This window comes from Podarcis gaigeae, assembly GCF_964106915.1.
Source record: "Podarcis gaigeae genome assembly, chromosome: 1".
Taxonomy (NCBI): domain Eukaryota; kingdom Metazoa; phylum Chordata; class Lepidosauria; order Squamata; family Lacertidae; genus Podarcis; species Podarcis gaigeae.
The window spans coordinates 97,477,876-97,497,913 of record NC_139678.1 but is presented as its reverse complement, the minus strand read 5'-3'; the positions used below and the strand labels follow the sequence as shown (position 1 = coordinate 97,497,913).

The 20,038-nt window shown below is 41.4% G+C and overlaps 1 protein-coding gene across 7 annotated transcripts in view; it reads right to left on the bottom strand.

Annotated features, from left to right (window-relative positions):
- Nucleotides 1-20,038, bottom strand: part of THSD7B (thrombospondin type 1 domain containing 7B) — a 603,973-nt gene that overhangs the window by 397,525 nt on the left and 186,410 nt on the right. For 5 of the 7 annotated variants that reach the window (XM_083703773.1, XM_083703769.1, XM_083703767.1 and 2 more), the window contains one exon: nt 16,767-16,869. The exons of the other annotated variants lie outside the window; for them this stretch is intronic. The gene's annotated coding sequence lies outside the window, so the exon portion shown is untranslated. The remainder of the gene's footprint in view (nt 1-16,766; nt 16,870-20,038) is intronic. 7 annotated transcript variants of the gene reach the window in all.

Here is a 20,038-nt window from a genome sequence, read left to right as displayed (position 1 = left end):
GATATTAACAGATGCTAAAGAAAGAGGGGGCTTTGCCCTGCCAGACTTAAAGTTGTACTATGAATCAGCAGCTTTCTGCTGGTTGAAAGATTGGCTGCTTCTTGAAAACACTGATGTTTTGGATTTTGAAGGTTTTAACAATGCTTATGGATGGCATGCATATTTGTGGTATGACAAGGTTAAAAGTCACAAGGCTTTCAAGAACCATATTGTCAGGAAAGCAGTGTTTAATGTCTGGACAAAATATAAAGACTTATTGGAAAACAAGACCCCAAGGTGGTTATCACCAATGGAAGCTAAGGCCCGGAAAAGACTCAATATGGAGGCCAAATGGCCGAAATATTGGGAAATACTAGAAAAAGATGGAGATAATTGGAGGCTGCAGAGTTTGGAGAAACTAAAAGATAAAGTGCGAGATTGTTTACATTATGCTCAGATCAAAGAGGTTTTTAAGTTGGATAAAAAGATAGGATTTCAGGTGGAAAAATCAAAGTTGGAAACGGAATCGCTAGAACCTAAGACTAAGGTACTTTCAAGAATGTATAATTTGCTGTTAAAATGGAATACACAAGATGAAACGGTCAAATCGGCTATGATAAAATGGGCACAGGATATTGGGTACAATATCATGTTTGCTGACTGGGAAAGGTTATGGACCACCGGTCTGAAATTTACGGCATGTAATGCCTTGAAAGAAAATATTATGAAAATGATATATAGGTGGTACATGACTCCAGTCAAGCTTGCAAAAATATACCATTTGTCTGATAATAAATGTTGGAAATGTAAAGAAACTGAAGGAACGTTCTTTCACCTCTGGTGGACCTGCCCTAGAGTTAAGGCTTTCTGGGAAATGATATATAATGAGTTGAAAAAGGTATTTAAGTATACCTTCCCTAAGAAACCAGAGGCCTTTCTTTTAGGCATCGTCGGCCAGAGGGTGGTAAAGAAGGACCGAACATTTTTTATGTATGCAACAACAGCAGCAGCAAGGATACTTGTCGCTAAGCACTGGAAAACCCAAGATTTGCCCACACTGGAAGAATGGCAGATGCAACTGATAGACTATATGGAGCTAGCAGAAATAACTGGCAGAATCCGAGACCTGGGAGAAGAGGCTGTGGAGGAAGACTGGAAGAAATTTAAGGACTATTTACAAAAATATTGTAAATTGTATGAGTGTTAAGAAAGATGCAAGATTATAAATAATATGGCACCATTAAGTTAGTTGAAAGGAATATGAAGATAAGTGAAAATATAAGAAAAGATAAATTTTGGATAAATATTATGCTAAAATTAAGCTTTTAAGGTTTGGGTAAAATTATCTAAAATTAGGGACACAATATTGGAAAATTATAAAATAAGAATTGAAACAAGGTGATAAATTGCTGGGTAAAGTTTGATAAACTTGGAACGCAGGAACGAGAGACGCGAGGAAGTCCAATGAAGCGAAGAAAATATGGCTATTGTAAAGTTACATGTTATTTTGTTTGTTTCTTCTATTGTATTAAGAAAATCTTTAATAAATATCTTATTAAAAAAAAATCTTATTTCTTCCCCTGGTTGGTGGTGAGCCATACTATTGAGGCTGTTGCTCAGCCTGAAGGTACTTCAGCAATAGATGCCGTACATTTATACTTGCTTGGGATCATATTTATGATCCAGCTCACTGTGCAGAAATCATAGGGAAGAAGGAGACATCTGCAAAGAAACCACCATCAAATCCCAGTGGTGATTTGATGAGAATCGAAACCTACAGAGGATTTGCCTACTCGATAGAGGTTCTAATATAAAGTTGACATAGTTATTTTACATTAGGAGATTACCTTGCTATACGGTATACTTTGATTCATGCTAATGGAAACCTATGTGCACCACTGTGAGGTTTGAATACAGATAAAGCAGGACATCATTTTTAAGTGAACTAATAAACAGTTAGTATGTTGAGATTCGTAAGATATGAGACCTTAGCCTCCATTGCCCATTGTAACTAACAGCACAACCATAATCACATCCACTCAGAAGTCAGTCCTATTGAATTCAGTGGGACTTACTCACAGGCAAATGGGTCTAGGATTGGTGTCCAAGTCTCTAATTCAGCCTTTCTCAACTTTGGGTCCCCAGATGTTGTCGGCATCAAAGCAGTACAAAGTGAATGTGAGTTACGTTTTCTAGTCAGATCAGACTGAAGGTGCTTTGAGGAAATAAAACACGTAAAAAAGCAATATTTGTCAAGAAACTAAAGAATCAACATGCAATGTGGCTAAAGTTATGTGAATAGAAATTATGGGTGCCTTTGCATCCCCAAACTCCATTACCCCAGATCTGTAACAATACCCAGAAATTGTAGGGGCACTAGAGGTTGCCATAGCATTAATATTGAAATAAGCCATAAACAGTCAGCAAGGAAAGCGTGCCAATTTATCACAGACCACAGCACCGTGGTATTGCAAAACAGATGCATAAAATCCATCTTTGTTTTGATCATACCAGATAGTAAGATATCTTAAAACAGCAGAGATCCTAAAACAGTAAACCCGTAAATTATACATCATGCTGGCAGCCTCCTCACTGACTAATGTGCTATTTTTATTGAGAGGCCATAACCAGCAGCAGGCAATCATTTTGTTAAAAATAATTTTAACAAACATCAGCCATCTCAAAATTTAAAAGCAATGCAACTGGCTAAACAAGTAAAATAGACAAATGTTTCAATTTATTTTGGAGTCCCCACACCAACATTTAGGTGAGATCGAAAGCACTGTTATCTCAAAGTACATTTTCATCGCTCACTAGGACATAGATGGTTATCCTACAAGTATTCTGCTTAAATGCAGTGAAAAGAATATTTTATATGTTCCATAAATGGCCCACAGAGCTTCATTGATTTCTTTTAATGTTATATGTACCTAAACCTAGTGATGAAATGGTAGGCCAAAAAAGCTTGGAATAGGGTGGTATTCAACTAAGTTTTACTCAGAGTAAACCCAATGAAAGTAATGGACCTAACTTAGTCATGTTCATTCATTTCAGGGAGTCAGTTCTGAGTAAAATGTAGTTGAATACCACCCATGAAAAGTCAACAACCCTAATTGCACTGCCTTTTTTGTCATATTGTAGAAACCTTTTGGGTTTGGTGGAACGTGGGTTAAGATGATATCACAAATTCATTTACAAATAGGCTCTTCAATACTCCTAATTGGCTTGAGCTTAATGCATCAAGAAAGCTGCCTCCTCCTTTATGCTATCTTACGTTTTGTGATGGATGGGACTGTGCCCCCCTCTGGCATCGCTTATGATGCACTTACTTGTAAGCAGCCATTGCCCCCAGCCTGCAGCTCCCCTGTCCTCACTGTTGCCCTTCCCCAGCAAATGTAGCACCTCTGCTGCTGGGAGGGCACTCTCACTGCTCCACTGCCACAGCAGCAGTCAAGCCACAATGATACACAGCAGCTGCAGCTTCTAGGCCAACCTTAAGGGCAGCCTCTAACAAAGCACACTGCAATAAACTAATCTTGAAGGCACCATTATAGCTCAGTCAGTGGACCATGAGATTCTTAATCTCAGGGTCATGCGTTGGAGCACCACATTGGGCAAAAGAGTCCTCCATTGCAGAGGGTTGGACTAGATTACTCTCGTGGTATCTTCCAACTCTATAATTCTATTATTCTGATGCATCAACAACTGAGGTCATGCTGTTTCTGTTCAGGAATGGCCGTAGCTGCCCTACTAGCCAGACACTGGTAAAAGGTATTCCTGGGTACTTCTCTTGCTTGCTTCCTTTATTTTGCCTAGCTTTCCTCCTGGACATTAGTTGTTGGAAATAGTTTTTCCCCTTACCTCCCTACTTTGTATTGATTTGTCCTTATTTAATTCTGTTGCCTTATCATTGTAAGACAGTGAAGGAAAGTTCTTGCTTATAGCAGAGCAAACGGCTTTAAAACATAAAACCATCCCATTGGAAAATAGAAATATTGGCAAAATTCTTGCTGCCGGAGTGCTAAAAATTTAGCTTTTGTAGATGCTTCCATTTAGTAGCAATGAAAGCAGAACAAATAGCAGCACTGGCATCCTCCGCATTTTATTTAGATTGGCACATAGTTAAAGAGATCTGATAGCTGCAATGGTTTTCCTTTATCCCACATGCCCCTCACCCTGGAGATGAATGCCCTTGCAGTGAGAGAACACCAGTTTTGGTAGACTTATTTGGCTGAGGCAAGAGTTATTAGCTTGAGGCTTCAGTGCTGCCCAAGGCCATATGAATGCCTGTGTTTTTCAAGCTTCAGCTGGTTTATTCAGGAGTGAACAGGCTAGTTTATTTTGAAATCAATAAAATAAGCAATCTTTTATTAAGGCATAAAATTGTTCTCTTTTACCTTTACCAAAGCCAAGCTTTTTTGCTCAGCCTTACATTTTGTTTTCCTTTGGGTTCTTATTTCTCCCTCTCCTCTCTCTAACTGCCACTTGATCAGTCTACAATATCCCCCTGCTGTGTTATACCTCAAAACATGTTCTAGTTCTTTAGGGTTTTGCTTTTCCATCTCTCTCTCCTTTTTATGTTGCTCTGTCAGTTCTTAAAAGGCCATAAAAGTGAATTTAGCATTAAAAGGAAGCTTCGGTTTAGCAGATTCAGGTTTCTTTGTCCTTTGTCCAAAACAGCAAGATTTAGCAAACAAGAACCAGCCAAATAAAATACATGAGTTCCATTATGGGGTCTGATGTGGACTTGTGTTGTAACCTGGAAGATTGCCCTATTTTCTGTTACAGCTTTTCATGTGTTAATACTGTGCTCTTCTGTTACCCTTCAAAGGCTACATTTGAAAAGTACTGCTGTGAGTTTGGTGAGGGGTGGGAGGGGTATGTTGTATGCCCGAGTTCCTTCTAATACTTTTAACAAGAACCCAGTAGCTGGAATAGCCAGACAAGTGTCTTGATAATGCCCCTCCATAGTATGAGTTGTTAAGGCAGCAATGCCAACTTGGCCCCACGACCATGGTTGCCTGGGGCCATGGATGCCAGGCAGTGTGCATGGCCCTGACACTGAAATTTGTGGGTGCCCGACCCCTTCATGCAGAATTTTGTGGCTGCTCGGGCACCCAGGGCTACAATGAGTTGGAACCTATCAGTTAAGGTAACAAAGTAAGTGGCTCTGTGCCAGATGACAAATGGAAGCAACCCTTCCCCCTCAGCTGCCTGCTAGTTAGAAAGATGAAAGCCAGAGTTGAGGTGTGTGAACTAGAAGCTAGAGGCTAGGAGCAGGCAAAAGCTTGAGAGAGAAAGAAAGAGAGAGCCATGCCTGATGACCACTAGAATACAAAGCTGGGGCTCTGTGAAAAGCAAGACCCTCTTGAGGTCTCAATGCTGTGAGTCTCTCAGTTGCAGGCGCAGGCTGTATATATGTGTAAATAAACCATATATCCTAAGGGCACCACAGTCTTCACTGTACCTCATTCTGAAGGAAACTGAACCCTGGTTAAGCACCTGGAACCCCTGGAATCTCACACGGCTTGGAGATTGAGGTGGTGTGAACCGTTTTACTGTATATCTCAAGCACACACACTATTTTCTTTCTTTCCTTCTTTCTCTTTTGGTAGAATTAACAATCATTCCTTGTACCAGCCAAAGAGCAAGCCATTTCTATGAGATCCAGAGAAATGCCCTTCCTAATACAGTGGTACCTCTGGTTACGTACTTAATTCGTTCCGGAGGTCTGTTCTTAACCCGAAACTGTTCTTAACCTGAAGCAACACTTTAGCTAATGGGGCCTCCCGCTGCTGCTGCGCCACCGCCATGTGATTTCTGTTCTCATCCTGAAGCAAAGTTCTTAACCCGAGGTACTATTTCTGGGTTAGCGGAGTCTGTAACCTGCAGAGTCTGTAACCTGAAGCATATGTAACCCGAGGTACCACTGTACTGGAATGGTAAAATTCCAAGAATCTTGGCCTTCAGCAGGTGCCATGTGAGAGAGGTAACGATTGTTGAAAATGTGGGATATTCTGACAAATTTTTAAAATGTTGTCATAATAAGGAAAACAAAAGCCCAGGAAACAAAAGAGTATGACTCTACTCAGAGTAGACCCACTACTCAGAGTAGGCTCATTATTTCAATGAGTCTATTCAGATTACTAGCATTGGATACAGCCAAATAGGTTTTAAACATGCCCTCTTAAGGTTTATTGTGGTTGTTAATGCCAACTACATTTAGAAAAAGTTTTCCTTCTTCAGAGGAACATGCAAAACCACCAAATAATACATTAAAAAGAATTTGGAACATATCTAAAGAACAAAACCCTTTGAAAACATCCTAAGAAATTCACTTTAGAACAACCCACTAATTGGGAACCACAAGCTTAAGGGTATCTTGTATATGCAGCCTGATCCTGGATGAATTACTATAGGCCCACTGGCCCTGTCCAAACTTAGCCATTCCACAGCCATTTCTACCATGGATACAGTTTCAGGGGCGGGGGGCGTGTCACTGCAACAATAAACCAGTGGGCCTTTAACGCTCCACAGAACACACACACACATATAGTTGCTTTCTCTCTCATTCGTTTAGGGAAGACAGGCTCTCTTCAACTTTTGCTTTTCTGGGATATCACATTTCCCACACACATTTGCATTTTTTGAAAAAGCAAGGTCACCAAGGTAATTCAAAAGATTTTCTTCTTGTGATGCTTTATCTCAGTGACTTACAGAAGTATCATGTCACATGAAGGCTAAAGAAAGATAAAGGATTGCATGCTGTTTCAAAGAGCTTCAAAGTGCTTTGCATGAAATAAGATGAGATTGCCACATTTTGTGCAGATTTTTCCATACATATATTCTTATTTTCCTTCCCTCAACAACTCCTGAAAAGTCTGACAGAGCAAGCGATTGGGACTCCCCATTCTGCCTACATCTAGATGACATCACCCTGACTTTGCTTCTTCCAAGTGAAATGAAAACTGTTATGGTTATATCATCATCATCATCTAGATTATCATCTTCATGATCTGGATACAGATGCACCAAATTTGGATTGTCAGGCATTCCTTGGTGCCTAGCTTGCACTTGGCTCATTTCCCCCAAATGTAGTCATGGCTAAACCGTGTAGCACCACTGTATTTGGACACTGCACCTTCTACCTTCTGGAGGCTGTGTGCATTTTGTCATGCTAGAGTCGTCACCTTAATGTGGCAGAACCTACCAATCATTATTCAGTTCCTGGTAGCATTCAAGAAAGACTGGTTTTAACAGCTCACTCCAGATTTCAGCAAGAAAAAGGCAAATATACTCAATGAGATTGAAAAGCATGCTGTATATGGGCACATACTGTGGCAAATTATACCTCATAATAAGGTATATTATCATAGACCTCCATGTCCTCTGCCTTCTGAAGCAAGGTGGGTGGTCTTTTCCATTGCAAAGTTCTGCAACTGAATTCCATCAGGTAAAAACCATTTAATTTAGTCAAACATTCTTTGATATTTTAACATATAGATATTTTATGATGTGATCTGTTTCATTATGAGGGGGTGCAGACCCTCCAAGTGTCCTTATTTTCCAGGGAAGTCCCTGATTTAAAGAAGCTGTCCCGCTTTCTGACTTTATCCTGAAATGTCCCACATTCCCTTAAGACATCCCTATTTTCATTGGAGAAATGTTGGAGGGTATGAGGTTATCCAACCCCTGAGCCAACTGGAGGCAACTCATGTATAAGGAATTTTTCTTTCTTTCTAATGTTTTATTGAGGGATGCGGGTGGCGCTATGGGTTAAACCACAGAGCCTAGGACTTGCCGATGAGAAGGTCGGTGGTTTGAATCCCCGCAACGGGGTGAGCTCCCATTGCTCGGTCCCTGCTCCTGCCAACCTAGCAGTTCGAAAGCACCTCAAAGTGCAAGTAGATAAATAGGTACCGCTCCGGCGGGAAGGTAAACAGTGTTTCCATGCGCTGCTCTGGTTCACCAGAAGTGGCTTAGTCATGCTGGCCACATGACCCGGAAGCTGTACGCAGGCTCCCTCGGCCAATAAAGCGAGATGAGCACCGCAACCCCAGAGTCGGCCACGACTGGACCAAATGGTCAGGGGTCCCTTTACCTAATGTTTTATTATGTTTTTATATATGTTGGAAGCTACTCAGAGTGGCTGGGGCAACCCAGTAAGATGTGTTGGGTATAAATAGTAAAATTATCACTATGGAATGGGATGTTACTATTTTCATCAGAGAAATGTTGGAGGCTTTGTGGGGTGGGGAAGCTGTGGCCCTCCATACTTCAATGGCCAACAGTCAGCATGGCCAATGAAAAGTAAGGGATGAGAGGAGCTGTATCAACAGCTAGAGAAGAGCAGCTGGAGAATCACAGCTTCTCCAGCCCAGCAGTATGGTTTTATTTGATTAAAAAAATGGGGGGAAAGTTTAAAGCTTTGATTTTGTAAGCTGCTTTGAAGCATGCAATTAGCATTGAAAATAACAAACTATACTACCAGAATTAATTACCACAGGTCAAATTGTCTCTCAATCTCCCCCCACACAAACACTTTGATTAGTACCTTTGTTGTGTAGCACAGTTACGGTATTTTTAATACCTTTGACACTGTACAAGGTGGTAACAACTGGAGACCCTTGGGAGAAATATGGCCCCTTGAAAAGGCTACCTTTCTCCCCAGTAGAGTATGTTGGAAGTGTATATGTGGCAAAAGGGGGGGGGCTTGCTGGTAGATTTCTTTAGGAGATGTAGATACAGCACTTGCCCCTTTCTTAGAGTGGTTCTTCAAAGGTCATAAGGCCATTTCAATGTTTATAACAATACTTACTCATTGCACAAAATCAGCGAATTAGCGGGGGGGGGGGAGGTGCTCCTGACCAGCAATTGTAGGTAGCACATCTCCTACATGAATAGCTTTGTAGCTGCAGTGGTTCAATTGGGTCATTCTGGATTCTGAACTTACAGTGATAATGTACTTCACTTAGTTCAAAGTGTGATAAGCCAGCTTCTGCTGGATGGGACCTGAAGGTTTTTTTTTGGAAAAGCGATTCTGAAGGCCAGAAACAAGCCATGAAAACATAGGTAGAATCAACTAGTGGGCTCTACAGACCCTGATCATAAGAATTATTTTGGGTTTCCATAGCATCTGCAGTTAATAGCAATAAAACAATTTAGTTCTTGTGTGCACTGCAAGCAGCAATCCATAGAGATGGATGGTGGCAGGAAGTTCTGACAGAAAACCACAGTCTGCTCCTCCAAATTCTCAAAGGGAACCTAACCATTTTATTGCGCCATTGCTGCCTCTGTCTGTATTAGTCCATAAAAACAATCTAATAAAATTCTACTTAGACACATAGCCCTGGCATTTAAAGTGAACGGATAAAAAAAATTACTGCATCACACTCGCATATCATGGCATGGAGTAGGAAACTAGATGTGTTTGGTGTGAGTATGAGTGTGCTTCCCCCTAGCACTAGTAAGCTCATGTGATTTCTCAAAGCTGTTATGATGGATACAGGGAGACCTTGAACTGTGGTTCTCATGATATCACTTAATTCACACCAGGAATTAACAGGCTTGTCAATTGTGCTATGTAAAATATGAAAGAATCTCTAGATGTGTGCTTGAATATATAGCAGGGGATCTAAATTAATGTTGTAAAAGCAGTACACAAGAAAAGGGGGTTTATCTCTTCAGTACTCAACCAGGATTGGAATGGAAGTGTCTATCATGGTCTCAATGCTAAGCCGCAATGTGCAGAGCTTAGTGGAGCCAACCCAAAGAGTGTCTGAGGTGTACTTGCTTGGAGACAGAGTCAGTGTCCAAAGTTAGGTCCAGTCCGAGGGTCGGGTGAAGAGCAATCCACATTGTCAGACAGTCCAGGGCTCAGGGAATCCGATGAACAGGGGGTCAAGGGTCAAGATGAGCAGGAAGCAGGAAGACAGGGGCCAGGAACTATAAGCATTCTTATCAGCATCTGACTGCAGCTGGAAGCTCTGCTTAAGAAGGCTAAAGCTAGCTGGTTCTCATCAGTGCCTTCTCCTCTGTGTCCTTGAAGGCTGATCAGCTGCAGGTGGAGTCACTCTGCCCTATCCCCTCTTCAGGCTGATGTTCAGCAGGTGAAGATGACTCCTGGCCCATGACAGTGTCCCCACACCACACTATCCACTGTTGGGCTAGAAGTCTTAGGAGAGAAGTCCCATTGGTGCCAACGGGGACCTTCTTTTAAGGCTCCCCCATGGGCAGTGAACAATGACAAGGGACATGTTTGTTCCAGGCTCAGTGTGGGAGTGAATAGATAAGCCCTTCCTTCCCACATGCTGCTTTCACAGTGAGAATCAGACTTCCCCACTTGTTCTGTAGTTGCCTGCTACGTGTTTATCCCTTGTTCAGTTTGACCCACAGAATTCAGCCTACCAGATCAAACGCTTAGTCTTTTTTTGCCAGGATTCTCTACTTTGTCTCTAGTCCTTCCCATCACCTATCTGAGATACTTCCTAATCAGAGATACTGGGGGTTGAACCTGTGATGTTCTGCATGCAAAAACCTCAGCTATGGTCCCCTCCCAAGCTCTGCTTAAGTGGCGGATCCAGCTGTGAGAAGGGGGTTCTGTTTGGCTCCTAGAAGAGCACACTGGAGAATCGATAGGAAAAGAAAAATCTCACTGGAAATGATGAACAGAATTATATTAGCGATTTCCTTTGCTAAACTAATCTGTCTTTGCACATTTTGAAATGTCGTCATGAATGTTTTTCCTAAATAAACATTGATGCAGCCTCCGGGGCATATTTTAGATGCCAGAGAAGGAATGGATGGAGAAGTTAAAAGGCCCAGGGTAAGCTTGTCATTCACTGTTTTGTTAAAAAAAGAAAGAAAGAAACAACGCCAGAAAATCCACTATGACTGTTCAAAATTATATTAGGAATGATGGTGTGATTTTTTAAAAACCTGCTGAAATATAAAAGATTTATAAGCACATTAATACATCTCTACGGCCACTGTGAAGTTATAATGCAGACCACAGTGTGAAACATCAGTTATATTCTATTAAGACAGGAGAAGGAAGGAGGGGAAGAGCGGGGTGGGAAACCGCAAATGGATTATAACAGTTATTTGCTATGGTTCGTAATTTAGAGTTCAGCCGCTTCTCTGTTCTTTATCTGTCAGATAATTCCCAGTTTTCTTTCTAACCTGTAATAAAATAGTCCGTAGTAAATATTAAAAGAAAATATATTGTAGAGATAAAGGGGGAAGCACAAAAGTTTATTGGTGCTTATAGACTCTGTGGATTCAGTTTATGATAAAACAGTCAACAAAATCAGAAGATTCCTTCCTTGGCAAAGCCCAGTGGAAAGATTCATTTATAATCAGGGCTTAATATGAGCTAGGGCTTAGGCTGGAACTGACAAAAATCAGACAAAGAAGAATGTGTCTAAGCATGTGCAAAGTGTTTGTCGCTTGGCACTAAAAGAAGTGTCTCTCATTGTGGATTTCAGCTTCCCGGGAAAATGTGATATGCCCAGGCAGGTTTAAGGACTTTTCATTTTAGATATTAATGTAGTTTATAACAAATGCTCACTTAATAAAACCTGGACATGTAGAAAAGTTCTGTGAATATAAGGTGGAGGCTTCCCATCAATGGCTTCATTTGTGTGCAGGCAATGTTTTTTCTAATTAGCTGACTGGTCACACACACTTCACTCCCAATTGGCCACCATGGTCTACAGAAGATGTCAGCAGGAAGCCGTTAGTGTCTGTTCAGAGTGACAGCTACCAGCTTGTACTCCAGATCACAGTGCAAGGCTGCAACTTGGCTTCTGGGTCCTTGGCATTCAATATCCAGTCCAAGGTCTGGGCAAAGGCCCAGCTGCAAGGTGACAATTCTAAACAGCGACTGCTGGAAATCTATCCCAGCTGTCAACTACAAGGGCACCACTCCTTCACCTTGGAATCAGCGTATCAGTGCCCAGGAAACACAGCCAAAACCATCCAATTAAAGCAGGAATCCTGCCAGTTTTGAATTAGATAATGAGACCCAGAGGAGGAGAGAGAAAGGAAGATGTCATTACGGTGAAAATGGATAAATGCACAATGACAGCCATGAAAGAAAGTTACAATAAATAACATTTTGATCAACATATCTAGTCTGAAACAATTCAAAGGAGTGATTCCCAGTTGACATCCCCAAACCAACGACTCTTGAGTAAGCTGAGCAGTCATGAAATAAGAGGAGAAGCTCCTCTTGTGGACTAGGAAACAGTAGGAATAAAGGGATGGTTCCCTGAATGGATGGACAGAGGAATATGTTGCTTTTTAACTAGTTCATTTATCTAGAGTTGTGGGTGAGCAGCGAGGTGGCCCAATTTTCTGATGATACTAAACTGTTCAGGATAGTTAAAAAGAGATTCTAAAATGCTCTAAAGAGACTAAGTGCATAGGCGGTAAAATGGCAAAGGCAATTCAGTGTAAACAAGTGTACAGTAATGCAGTAATCATCATCTCACTTGTGAAAAGGGCAAATTCCATGCAAAGGGTCATTAGGAAAGGAAAACAAACTTGTCAATGTAAATGCTGTGTAGCCGCATTTGGAGTCCTGTGTACCTGTCTGGTCTTCTCACTTCAAAATGGATGTTGGAGTTGGAAGACGTTTGGAAAAGGGCAACCCAAATGATATGGGGACAGAGCAACTCCTCTATGAGAACGGTTTGTAGGATTTTTTTTAGTTTAGAGAAAAATCGAGTAAAAGGTGACATGATAGAACTGCAAAAAAATAAATAAATATGCATGGCATGGAGAAAGCTCTAGTTTCTCATAAAACTAGAAATTGTGGACATCCAATGAAGCTGCATGTTGGAAGAATCCAGACAGGTGATAGAAAGCCAAATTGGATAGCTTTAAAAGAGGATTAGGCAGATTCTTGGAAGATAAGGCTATCGATGGCTACCAGCCATGGTGGCTGTGCTCTGCCTCCATAGGAAGGCAGCATGCTTCTGAATAGGAGATTCTGTAAACCACAGGAGGGGAGACTGCTTGCTTGCGTACCAATTGCAGGTTTTCCACAGACATTTGTTCAGCCACAGTGGGGATGCTGAACTAAATGGGCCATTGGCCTGATCCAGCAGGCTCTTTTTATGTCCTTATGGAGTCATTGAAGCCCTGTGAATATGTTGTCATGCTGCCTACAGCAAGGTACTGGAATACTATTCTGGGGGATGAGTATGTTCTCTCTCTCTCTCTCTCTCTCTCTCTCTCTCTCTCTCTCTGTGTGTGTGTGTGTGTGTGTGTGTGTTTCCCGCACCCAGAGAGAGAGAGAGAGAGAGAGAGAGAGAAAGAGAGAGTCACATATGGGTAAAAAAAAGAGCTTCTATGGCCCTTCTGCCCCATGCTTGGCTTCAGGACAGAAGCTTTCATTCAGACCGCTTTACTAGGGTACCCTGAGAACACACCTCCCTGAGGTCAGGCCAATGCCCCAAATCACCCTGGACCCAGAAACCAGACTAAGGATTACCCAATGCTTTATTTGCCGAAAGATGTGACAATAGCTGTGAGGAAGGCAGAAACCCCAAACAAGTCCAATGTGTTTGCAGGCAAATTCCTTCCTGGCTCCAAATATGGCAACCATTTTTAAACCACAGCAAGGTCATTATACTAATCAACTAAAAGCAACATGTGAGGCAGGCAGGTTGCTTTTCCACCAACTGTGTTGACAGTCCTCACCACAGCAGGCTTTTATTCTCCAACAGCGGACCGGAATGAAGTGAACCTGGGTGACCCCAGAACCCATTGTGTCCTGTTGTGGAGATGTCCAATGGCTAGTTGTGAGGGGAAAGATTTTCTGCTCCTGGGGTGGGGGGTGAAACCAGCACCCACCCCAAACCAGGTAGGAGTCACTTACCATGAGCTCAGCTAAGAAAACACATGTTGAACAGCCGTGGTTTTACAACGAAGTATTGGTTTTATTATAGTGACACATATTTCGGAAAGTACACTGGGATATTTAAATAACAGATAAGATTTCAACACTATATCTAAATCCTTTCTGTTTAAGTGGTTATTCATTGTTGTTGCCCCTGTAAATATATTTGGGATTCTTTCTGTATGAAGTGATATAAGAAACTGAATAAAACTAATTCAGATGGGTTGGAATCAATATTGGGTTCTGCCCCCAACATATCTGTGAAGCTTTTACAAAAGTCTGTAGTTTATCTGAAAGCTTTGTTTAAGAACAAAATTATTTTGGGCTGTGGGTGCTTCTTTAAAGCACAATAGGAACAAAAAATTGCTGTTACGCTTAAGGTTCAGTCCATAGCTTTGTATAGCAGCATGTTGCAGTCTAGGGTCTAAAATCAACCTGCCACTACTATTCAATTGTTCCACACTGCAGGACTCCCTCCCAAAGAGAACAAAAGTGCCCCCCAAATCACAATCATTTGTCAAAGACAATAAGACAGAATGACAATGATCAAAAACATTTCATAGATGCTACTTAAAGTCCTATCTCTGAGTTCGTATCGAGAGACCAAAAAAAGCTCGCAGGAAAAAGCTCAGAATAGTTGACTTAGGGCAACACTACGGCTTTAATGATTTACTTGACTTTTTTCCCCTGTCGCTACCCCCCCAACTTAATTAGCAAGAACTGCAGTATAATGGAGACTTGTATTTCATGTTCACAGGTTAAAAGCAGAAACTGTCATTATAATCTAAACCCTATTTTTAGACCCCTGTAATTTTGGCCAGGGGGAAAAAATGACACAAATTGGTTTGGCCTGAAAATTGCCAGGTTTGCTGTGAAGTCAAACGAGATTTGCCTGCAAAATTTGAAGAAAATTGCTCTTGCTATTGTCTGAGTTTCTGGCCACTAAAATTATTCTAATTTGAAGCCCTGACTTCTCTAGCTCAATCAAAGAGTAAGAGGGCTTGGCTGCTTCTTCTGTACCCTGCTTTTTAATGCAGAGTGTTAAAAAAGAAAACAAATTTAAACAAAGATTCAGAATGTTATTGTTAAGTAAGAGAACTTTTTGCGACTAAGGCTCATTTACGCAGGTTAACCAAAAGGGGATATTGTGCAGCTATTCTGGCTTTGGGACAGCTAATCACGCTGTATTACCTTGAAATTCCTGCCAGCACTAGACTTCTGTAGCACATTCTTAGAGTTGATTGTAAGAAACCAGTCACAGGGTGTCCACCCCTTTGCCAGCCCTCTTTGAATTTTGCTCAGCGGTACTCTCTCACACTCCCCTCACATAGAAAAGGCAGTGTAGGAACAGTTGGTTGCTTCTGGGTCAAATATGGGTGGTGATAGTTTTGTTTGTTTGTTTGGCCAGTTAACAAAATTGATCAAGAGAAGCAGGTTTTTTCACTTCCCCAACACTGTTCCTACAATAATAGAAGCTTTTCTATTGGGTTGGGTTACATTTTATAATTAAGTAGGGCAGGGCAGATGAGGAAAGTAATTCACTGGCAGTCACTGGGAAGCATTCCAGAGTGCAGAGGGATGGGTTTGCTCGGTTTGCTCAGTTTGCATCATAATGGGAACCTACCGAACCGATATTGAGGAACTTTCCTAGCTATGAGGAGTCAGGGGAGAGAGAGAGATGAAACAAGAACTTGCAATTTGGAACAGACAGACAGAGAGTCAGAGAGAGAGGACTTCTGGCTGTTATGGTTGTCTTGGAGGGGTGTATGTTGCTTGCCTAGGCTTTGCATATTTGTAGGTAACTACTGAAATGCTACAAAAAAATGTAATGAAGCAGACTAGTGTGCATGCTCTCTGTGTCTCTCTCTCCCTCTCTCTCCTTCAAAGGAAGCCAAACCCAGGTAGTACTTATGTTGGAACCACTCATCACTCAAGAAAGTGGGTAGCATACAGCAGTTTATTAGGAGACAAGTCTTTCTTGTACCTTTCATAGTATAGGCCTAGACACAAAGAAGTGTTGCAGTATCTCTCACAACCCCCTTGATGAATGGAGGTATTTCACAGAAGCATTCCAGAAATGTGCATGGAGCTAGTTCTTCTGCACTGCCTACTAAGGGAGTCACAGGTGCAAAGCAATCAAGGCCCAATAAGGAACTCTGCAGCATTTCTGCTAAAATAAAATGTAGTATAGTGATCATTGTAATTTACAGTGACTGGGGAGTTACATGCCAATTCCATTCCCATCATCCAGCCCAGAAGATTATGCAATAACCTTCACTTTTTACACAAATTTTTGGGAATGATTTAGTGGGCACTCAACACTCCAGTTTCATTATTATTTTTAATTTTCATCTCCATGCCATTTTCCTCTTGAGCTACATTTTTGTTCCACTCTAACGGATTTCAAATCATTTCTATATTATGTGAACACTTTCCTTCTCCTTATTTCCATTTTGGAGAATAACTCTACTATATCAAAATGAGTACTAATAGGATCAGACATAAAGAAAGCCCTAGTGCAAACTCACTCTGATCTTGGGTGTTGCATTGACAAGAAAGGAAGCAGAGAGAGGAATCACCAAGGTAATGTAGCTGACAAATTGGGCATGTCATGCTTTCATTGAACTGATTTTCATTGAACTGTATCAGATAATCTAAGCACAATAAACACAAAAAGGAGAAGCAGGATTACCAATTAGAGTATGGATAAAATCCCACAAGTTTCTCAAAAGCCGCCCCTGGGAGCAGATCATGAGTCAATTAACACCCATATAGAAAGCATCATGGGAGCAAAAATGAAGACATAACACCTCCATTTCCAGGCGTATAAAGGCATATATTCTCTATTTTGAAGAGAATATTAGAAGCACTCTCACTTTACCTTTGTGAGTATGGCTTGGAATCACACACAAAAGAGCCTTCAGTGATATCATGAGTTCCAAAACAGTAGCCACGTTCTCATGCAGCAAAAATAGTAACAGCATCTAACAGACAAAGAGAGAAGTCCTAAACGTTCAGACCCACTAAGTTCAATGAAAGTCATTTCCCAGCCTATGGATTCAATGAACGTGTGAAGGGATAGAAGGATCTCATCCATGGATGATGCAGCCTGATGGCCACATATTCAGTGGTAGCCTGTAGGGGGCTGCCATATAAACAGATGCATGAAGGCCACCTCCAATGAAGTGGAAACCATAGAATCTATATGCATACTGGCCACCTTCACCCAACTGTGAACATGGAGCATGAGTAGTGAGTAAAATCTCACAACCATTCCCATACATTCACTGAAATGACTGGAGGAGTTCTGAAGGCACCTTAAGAGGGGTTATTTTTGTTGCCTATCATAAGAACCTAAGAAAAACCTGCTGGATCAGGCCAATGGTCCATCTAGTCCAGCATCCTCTTCTGGTAGAGGCCAGAAAGATGCTTGTGGGAAGGATGCGAGCAGGACCCAAGGACAAGAGCATGCCGTCCTGCCATGGATCTCTGCAACAGGCATTTAGAAACACTACTGCCTCTGACTGTGGAGCCATGATGGCTTGTAGCCACTGACGGAACTCTCCTTGAATTTGTCTACTTCTCCATTAAAGCCATCTAGATTGCTGGCCATGACTGTGTCCTGTGAGAGCCAACTCTGTAGTTAAACTATGCACTGTGTAAAGATGTACTTTTATTTATATGTCCTAAAACTTCCAACGTTCAGCTTCATTGGATGTCCCCGAGTCCTAGCATTATGAGAGGGAGGAGAAGAATCTTTCTCTAGCCACTTTTTCCATGGCATGCATAACTTTATAAACTTCTGCCATGTCACATTTTACTCACCTTTTCTCTAAACTAAAAAGTCCCAAATGCTGCAACCTTTCCTCATAGGGAAGATGCACACAGTACATTTCGAATGTTCTATGGCACAAGCTGCTGTGCACTAAAGCCTACTTTGTCAAGTACATGATAAAACTGATTATGTTGAAGCTTATTATGCACATCAGGGCACACACCATCCCTTCACGTGCATGCATAATGAAAACAGTTTCATTTCTGAAACAATATTTAAATTGTACAATGTTTGAATTGTACCATTTCATTTCATTTTTTAAAAAATTAGAGCACAGTGCTTTCATTAGCCACTCTTCTCCCCAGTGCTAGGTCCTCAGGATACATTTTTACATTTAACTTGATACCAAATCTGAGCAAATGAAGGGGCAGAACACTAAGAAAGGGATTTCATTATCTGAGCACCACTCAGAGCCTGGCCACATGCCCTTGCAGGTTAAAGTTCAGTAGAGGAGCAGAGGACAACCTCTAACCATGCAAACCTAAGAGAGCCCACAAGTTTCCCCAGTCCATGCCCACCTGCTCCACACCCAATAGCTGCGGAGTAGACTCAGTACAGCACGGCAAAATGCATAGATCTTAAAAAGCCAGAAGGACCAGGCATGAGGATGCAGTCCCTCTGATGATCATAACTCAAGTTGTCTAGGTGATTTAAATTAAGTTCTGTTGTATATTAAACAGGGATAGACAGATACTATTTGCAGTACTGGTCATTTTCACACATTTGCACCATGAACCCATTCCCATCTCCACTTGGATCTGCATTGGGATTTTAAATTATATATACAGTGGTACCTCAGGTTACATACGCTTCAGGTTACAGAGTCCGCTAACTCAGAAATAGTGCTTCAGGTTAAGAACTTTGCTTAGGATAAGAACAGAAATTGGGCTCCGGCGGCGCGGCAGCAGCGGGAGACCCCATTAGCTAAAGTGGTGCTTCAGGTTAAGTAAAGTTTCAGGTTAAGAACGGACCTCCGGAACAAATTAAATACTTAACCTGAGGTACCACTGTATCTGCATTGGATTATTTAAATAGCTATCTTTTATTTCTAAGAATCATGTTGCAACATTCAGAAAAAGTGCAGAATCTCATGGAGAGCTGTGAGCTGATCCACACATGACTCTGGGAAGTGCAAATCAGGCCATTTCATTTCAGAAATCACAATAGGTCCAATTCCCAATGCATCTCTTCTCTTGGGGGCAGAGAGCAAGAAGGCAAAAGAATCCAGAAGAAATGAATAAATAATTGCAACAGGGGGAGAATTACTCCTGTGCATCTGTATGCAGAGAAGTGGTGCCATCTATTGTGGATGTATTGGCAGCAGGACAGGACACATTATGTTCACAATGCATCAGAGGGGAAAAAGAGAGGGATGCTCATCTATGAGGAATAGCCAAACCTATCCAGACTGTCATGCAAGCTTCCCATTCTATAAGAAACTGTGCATGACTAAGAAGTACTACAGTTGATCAGATGTTCAGAGACATGGACCTGGGTGTTGTACAAAAGCCAGGAGTGAAGGGAACAGAGAACAGAGGAAAACAACATGCCACAGAAATAACAGCAAATTCCTATGCTGTTGTGACATGTCCCTGACTCCTATCTGTGAACAGAGTCAATTTTTGCAAAGGGTTTTATAAAGATATCATGACTCTTATGTGCAGGATTTTTATCTATCTATCTTTACAGATGCTATGGACCATGAATACTCTCTGGCTATAGTCAGAAGCATCTTTTCTTAGAAGTGTCACATAACTCAGTGGAGGTTGTTTGTTTTTTTAGTAAAAGACAGATAGGATTCTGCTGTCCAAGTGCAGATAATTTAAGTCACACAAGGGCATTATGGCAAAGGGAGATGGTGACCAAAGGACCCTAACCTAAACAGAAAAAGAGTCCTGAGCAAGTATGACAGACTACTTTTCATTTGTTATATTTTTAAAATGCCCTTCAACTAAAGCGATAAAAGAGATATATAGGAGGTATGCAAGGGATACAATAAATACAACTTAAGATTGACACTAAAAATCATCCAATTTACAGTTTGGAAATAAGCTACAAATTGCATGCTGTAGTTAAGGAGTCTTTCCCAGTGCAATCATAGATGCATAGAGTTGGAAGGAGCTTCAAAAGTCGTCTAGTCCAGCACCCACCTAGGCAGAAAAGCCACCGCTACTAAATCACCGAGAGGCGGTCATCAGTGGTCTGCTTAAAAAGCTCCATCTCCTTTTGACACAAATTGCTTCACTGTTAAAAAGCTCATACCATCCTAATATTTAGCTGAAATCTCCTTTCTTATCATTTGAACTTGTTGGAATGGG